Genomic DNA, 6,985 nt, shown 5'->3' on the forward strand with positions numbered 1-6,985 from the left:
GGGGGGGGGGGGGGGCGGTTGGTGGTGGTGTGCTAGGACACCCTATCCCAAAGCAGCTAGGGCCTGCACCTGCACACTCAGAGGTAAGGACACTACCAGCACGCCCATGTGTTCACGTTTGATCTGCCCAGCTCTCTGTGGGAGCAACTCTGCTCCGGGCCAAACGACTGGAATCTGAACTGAAATCAAACAGAAAACTCGCTGGCGATCCCAGGGGAATGCTGTGGTGTGCTTTTGTTTCTGCTGTTGTTGACCGAGCTGGACAGCAATTGGAAACACACCCAACCTCTCCATGCTGACTAGATATCCTGAATGCATTCGCCAGCACTTGGCCCTTGTCCCTGTATGGGAGAGGGGTGGGAGAGAGAGAGAGAGAGACAGGGGGGGGGTTGTGCTGAGGTTAGGGAGGTGACTCCGGGAGGTGTGTCCTGGGTGCAGTGAGTAATTAGCAAAACACACCAGCCCCCGTTGGCAGGGCTGACATATCGTGAGCTGCCTCCTCTCCTCCCCCTTCCTCTCTCTCTCTCTCTCTGGCGTTCAGCAGCAGCAGCAGCAGCAGCAGCAGCTTCCCCCTGATACTGAGACGGCTGGCCTGCTCGGGTAAGGGCACGATGTTTTGCAATCTCTGCACTAACTGGGGCTGGGCATTCTCAGAGATCGGGCTGCACCAGGACCCCCCCCCCCCGAGCGAACTGCAGCTTCCCCTCACCCCTGACATCCCAATCCCTTGTCTGCGTCTGGACTTGATTGATCCCGCCTGGGGTTTCGATTTCTTTTGCTTTTGTCCGCTCAGTTTCAGACTTTTGCCTTTCTATTTCCCTGTCGTTTACTTCCTCCTCGTTCGCTCTGAACACAGCTCCTTTTACCCTTAACCCTGGCGTTTCCAGTTCAGATGGGGGGAATTATTCAAAGCTGCGATCCACCTTCCCCCCCCCACTTCTCCCCTCCCAGCCACACAACACCCACCAGCGCCTGAAAAACCCCCTTCTCCTCTCTTCCTGCTGGCTGGCGCCTCTCAAATGCAGAGGGGATTACTCGTCCGGCCAATAAGTCAGCCCTTTCCAGAGCTGCAGGTTTTGTTTCAAACTCAGTGACCTCACTCAAGAGTGCAGGAGAGGACTGTTTGGGTGGAAAACAATGAGAGACCAGTACAGTGCCACTAGTGTTCCTCAGAGCAGTGAACACACAGCGGGGCTGCTTGGTAAACACTGGGATGCCATCTGTTTGCTGATGTCTGATCACCAGCCACTTGTGCCCGCTGCTTTTGGGCATCCCAGTGTTCGCTATTTGATGATATGTGCCTGGCATTTTGATTCCTTGTGAGGGAGCAGGGCAGGTCCAGGCTCCTTGTTCTCACACACACACCCAGGCTGCAGGGTATCACCCTGCCATCCCTCCAGGCTGTGAAAGCGAGCCACTCTGCTGAGTGGCTGTTCAACATGAACAACTGCTGTACTGCAGATGCAGGGCAAGTTCCACTCAGCAAGTGCTAGAGGATTGGCATTCACATCACATAACCAATTCCCTTTAGTGCGCTGCATTGTTTTTTTTAAACAGATAGTCATGCTATCTCATCACTACTGCACCATCAGACAACTCTCTTAGTGAGACCAAGCCTAATGTAAAGGAACAGCCTGGCATGGTTGTACTGACCAGAAGAGCTAATGCCCCAGTCTCCTCTATCACCATCCCGAGGTACAGTCCGGGATTTGCCATGGGTGTCCTCCTGGACGTGAAGGAGCCAGGATCAGTAAACCAGGCACAGTGTGGCACTGCCACCTCACACACTGAGAGATCCAGAGGAATCCCTGAGGGGCAGTGTGCCAGCTGTAGAATGGTACTCGAGTGTGATCAGGAGTAGGGCCTGCCAGTTGACAGTTTCATGGCCATAGAGATGTACAGCACGGAAACAGACCCTTCGGTCCATCCCGTCCATGCTGACCAGATATCCCAACCCAATCTAGTCCCACCTGCCAGCACCCGGCCCATATCCCTCCAAACCCTTCCTATTCATATACCCATCCAAATGCCTCTTAAATGTTGTAATTGTACCAGCCTCCACCACTTCCTCTGGCAGCTCATTCCATACACGTACCACCCTCTGTGTGAAAAAGTTGCCCCTTAGGTCCCTTTTAAATCTTTCCCCTCTCACCCTAAACCTATGCTCTGTCATTCTGGATTCCCCCACCCCAGGGAAAAGACTTTGTCTTTGACAAAGGGTCAGTTAGACTCGAAACGTCAGCTCTTTTCTCTCCTTACAGGTGCTGCCAGACCTGCTGAGATTTTCCAGCATTTTCTCTTTTGGTTTCAGATTCCAGCATCCGCAGTAATTTGCTTTTATTTTAAAAGACTTTTGCCTATTTACCCTATCCATAAACTTCTCTAAGGTCACCCCTCAGCCTCCGACGCTCCAGGGAAAACAGCCCCAGCCTGTTCAGCCTCTCCCTGTAGCTCAAATCCTCCAACCCTGGCAACATCTTTGTAAATCTTTTCTGAACGCGTTTCAAGTTTCACAATGTCCTTCCGATAAGACCAGAACTGAATGTAGTATTCCAAAAGTGGCCGAACCAATATCCTGTACAGCCGCAGCTTTACGGGGAGGGGAGGGGACCCAGTGAAATTCTCCCTTGCGTTATTTTCAACATGCTCTTGACAAATTTCCCAGCAGGACCCATTAAGCACTCTCAAGCCAGTGCGACAGAAATTTGACAGAGATGCAGTAAGCACTGAGCTGGAGAGCACATAGCAATGAGGGAGGAGGCTTCTCATGGATGTGTCACTGGAAAAGCAGCTGGAAATCCGGCGATTGGTGCTGGCTGCTGTCTGTCAGTGTGGTAATTGGTTATCTTGGGTCAATGGGCCTTTCCTGCTGCCTGTACTTTGCTCCGAAGACAGAGCTTGCGAATATACAAGCTGATGGGTTTGTGCTGTAACTACTGCTGTTCATGAACAAGGAAACAAGAGGAGGCCACTCGGCCCTTCAAGCCTATCCCGGCCATCCAATGAGATCATGGCTCTTCTGGTTTTAATCTCGACTCTACATTTCTGTTGACCTCTGATAATCTTTCATCTTTTGTGAGGGGGCAAGGATATGGTTTTTTTTAGATTAGATTCCCTACAGTGTGGAAACAGGCCCTTCGGCCCAACAAGTCCACACCGACCCGCCGAAGAGCAATCCACCCAGACCCATTCCCCTACACCTAACACTACGGGCAATTTAGCACGGCCAACTCACCTAACCTACACATCTTTGGACTGTGGGAGGAAACCGGAGCACCCGGAGGAAACCCACGCAAACCCACGGGGAGGATGTTTTCACTGAAGTGGGGGTGGGGTCCAAACTCGAGGGCATGGGTTTAAGGCGAGATGGTAAAGATTTCAAAGGGACCTGAGGGGCAACTTTTTCACACAGAGGGTGGTATGTGTATGGAATGAGCTGCCAGAGGATGTGGTGGAGGCTGGTACAATTGCAACATTTAAAAGCCATCTGCATGGGTATATGAATAGAGTCATAGAGATGTCCAGCATGGAAACAGACCCTTCGGTCCAACCCGTCCATACCGACCAGATATCCCAACCCAATCTAGTCCCACCTGCCAGCACCCGGCCCATATCCCTCCAAACCCTTCCTATTCATATACCCATCCAAATGCCTCTTAAATGTTGTAATTGTACCAGCCTCCACCACTTCCTCTGGCAGCTCATTCCATACACGTACCACCCTCTGTGTGAAAAAGTTGCCCTTTAGGTCTCTTTTAAATCTTTCCCCTCTCACCCTAAACCTATGCCCTAAGAGGTTAGAGGATATAGAGTTAGAGGCGGGGTACTGGAAAATGAGACGAGATTGGGTCGGGATATCTGGTCGGCATGGACGAGTTGGACCGAAGGGTGTGTTACTGTGCTGTACATCTCTATGACTGGATGACTCTATGTGCCAATGAGGAATCAAGTCGTTTTAGATTCGGTATTATGTAATGAGAAAGGGTGAATTAATAACTGCGCTGCAAACGAACGTTTGGGAAATAGTGATCATAACATGACATAATTTGACATTATGTTTGAAGGTGATATAGCTCATTCTGAAACTCGGGCCTTAAAATCTGAATAACGCAAACTCTGAGGGTATGGGGACAAGTTGGCGAGGGTGGATTGGGAAAAGATAGACAATGGCTAGTATTTACAGACAATACAGAAAATGTTTCAGAAATAGTGGGCGACCAAGGAGCTTGCATAACTGAAGAGCTAAAATAAATCAGTATTGTTAAAGAGGGAGTACTCAAAAAGTTATAAAAAGAGAAATTTCTGGAAAAGCTCAGCAGGTCTGCCACCATCTGTGAAGAGAAATCAGAGTTATCGTTTTGGGTCCAGTGACCCTTATTGTGGCAGCACGGTGGCTCAGTGGTTAGCACTGCTGCCTCACAGTGCCAGGGACCCGGGTTCGATTCCAGCCCTCAGGTGACTGTCTGTGTGGTGTTTGCACATTCTCCCCATGTCTGCGTGGGTTTCCTCCGTGTGCTCCGGTTTCCTCCCACAGTCCAAAGATGTGCAGGTTACGGTGGATTGGCCATGCTAAATTACCCATAGTGCCCAGGGATGTGCAGGTTAGGGTGGATTGGCCGTGCTAAATTGTCACGTAGTGTCCAGGGATGTGCAGGTTAGGGTGGATTGGCCGTGCTAAATTACCCATAGTGCCCAGGGATGTGCAGGTTAGGGTGGATTGGCCGTGCTAAATTACCCATAGTACCCAGGGATGTGTAGGTTAGGATGGATTGGCCATGCTAAATTGTCCCATAGTGTCCAGGGATATGCAGGTCAGGGTGGATTGGCCATGCTAAATTGTCCCATAGTGTCCAGGGATATGCAGGTCAGGGTGGATTGGCCATGCTAAATTGTCCCATAGTGCCCAGGGATGTGCAGGTTAGGGTGGATTGGCCATGCTAAATTGTCCCATAGTGCCCAGGGATATGCAGGTCAGGGTGGATTGGCCATGCTAAATTGTCCCATAGTGTCCAGGGATGTGCAGGTTAGGGTGGATTGGCCATGCTAAATTGTCCCATAGTGCCCAGGGATATGCAGGTCAGGGTGGGTTGGCCATGCTAAATTGTCCCATAGTGCCCAGGGATATGCAGGTCAGGGTGGATTGGCCATGCTAAATTGTCCCATAGTGCCCAGGGATATGCAGGTCAGGGTGGGTTGGCCATGCTAAATTGTCCCATAGTGCCCAGGGATGTGCAGGTCAGGGTGGATTGGCCATGCTAAATTGTCCCATAGTGCCCAGGGATATGCAGGTCAGGGTGGATTGGCCGTGCTAAATTGTCCCATAGTGTCCAGGGATGTGTAGGTTAGGGTGGATTGGCCATGCTAAATTGTCCCATAGTGTCCAGGGATGTGCAGGTCAGGGTGGATTGGCCATGCTAAATTGTCCCATAGTGCCCAGGGATGTGCAGGTTAAGGTGGATTGGCCATGCTAAATTGTCCCATAGTGTCCAGGGATGTGCAGGTTAGGGTGGATTGGCCATGCTAAATTACCCATAGGGTGGGTTAGCCACGGGAAATGCAGGGTTACAGGGGAGGAGGTCTGGGTGGAACGCTTTTCAGAGGGGCCGTGTGGAGCTGATGGGCCGAATGGCCTGTTTCCACGGATTCTAACTTCAAAAGTAAACTGGATTGAAGGTTGATGAGATGAGCTTCAACGCAGAGTGTGGAGGGAGCTGACTAGAGAGATGGTGGGTGCATTCGCGAATAGCGTGCAGAATTCTATTGATTCTGAAAAGGTTCCTGTGGATCAGAAACTCACAAATGTTACCACACTGTTCAAGGAGGGAGGGAGAGGGAGCGTGGAGAACCACAGATCAGATCATTTGACATCAATGGTTGGCAAATTGTTAGAGTATGTTGCAAAGAATGGTAAATCTGGACAGCATCAACGCTGATTTATGCAAAACAAGTTTGAGAGACTTGAAGGTTTTTGGGGGACTGGTAGCGTGAGTGAATGTGGGTGTTTTTGGAATTTCCGAATGCCTTTGATCAGGCCCCAGACAGGAGCTCAGAGAAACAACATTTGAGTGTGTGGAAATGGGCTGCTACATTCGGATGGAGAGCCGGTTTACAGATGAAAGCAGAAAGTAGGATAAATGAGTCATTCACAGGATGGCAGGCTGTTCCGATGCTGCAGTGCTAGGGCCACAGCTGCTCACAGCACGATGGAGATCAATGACTTGGATGCAGTAGGAACAGCCACTCAAGGTCTGAAGCACTGTTTCTGATCCTGATCGGGAGAAAAATTAGCTTTTGGATTTCTTCTGCACTGGGGAGTCCAGGACAGGGGTCTCCTGTTCTGAACCTGCCCAGGAATTTACAAAATGCAGCAGGAAGGAAACTTGCAAGGAGCTGCACCCAGCTGCTGCAGACATCTAGGTGTGTCAGGTAAGCTGCCAGGTGGGCATGAGGGGTGATAGTGCCCCTGGTGAGTGGCAGCTGTGGGGCATGGGGGGCAAGCTTAGTACCAGGCAGATGAAGGTTAGTAGCACGTCAGGTGGGTGGAATGCCAGGAGGGTGAAGATGCCATGGGTGCCAGCGAAGTGAATGAGCGCTAGGGTAGGTGGGCGGAGGGGGCAGTTGGTTCCAGTGGCAGAGGGTGTGGGGTGGGGGGGGGGGGGGGGGAAGGTGGTAAGGCTGGTCAGGGAGGGGCTGTGTGTTCAGACAGGGTGAAGCTCAGGCCACAGATGGGCAGAGTGGTGGTTTGGGTTGAAATGTTTTCGGGTCCAGTTTGCGGGCGGGGTGGGGGGGGGGGGGTGGAAACCAGTTGTCAGACCAGAATCGAAAGGCTTGTGGGGAGTGCCGGTGTTGAGTCAGGGAGCACCAGTTTAATAGTTATCAGAGAATCCCGATAGTGTGAAAACAGGCCATTTGGCCCATCAAGTCCACACTGACCCTCCGAAGAGCATCCCACCCAGCTCCACCTCCCTCCCCTATCCCTGTAACC

At 51.3% G+C, this 6,985-nt stretch overlaps 1 protein-coding gene across 2 annotated transcripts in view; it reads left to right on the forward strand.

The window, feature by feature from the left end:
* The first annotated feature begins 464 nt into the window (after positions 1 to 464).
* Positions 465 to 6,985, forward strand: part of LOC122546469 (diacylglycerol kinase beta-like) — a 211,190-nt gene continuing 204,669 nt past the window's right edge. For both annotated transcript variants that reach the window (XM_087985546.1, XM_087985547.1), the window contains exon 1: positions 465 to 600. The gene's annotated coding sequence lies outside the window, so the exon portion shown is untranslated. The remainder of the gene's footprint in view (positions 601 to 6,985) is intronic.

The sequence above is a fragment of the Chiloscyllium plagiosum genome, unplaced genomic scaffold, assembly GCF_037043375.1.
Source record: "Chiloscyllium plagiosum isolate Xiang-an unplaced genomic scaffold, Cpla_swu_hap1 HiC_scaffold_53X, whole genome shotgun sequence".
Taxonomy (NCBI): Eukaryota; Metazoa; Chordata; class Chondrichthyes; order Orectolobiformes; family Hemiscylliidae; genus Chiloscyllium; species Chiloscyllium plagiosum.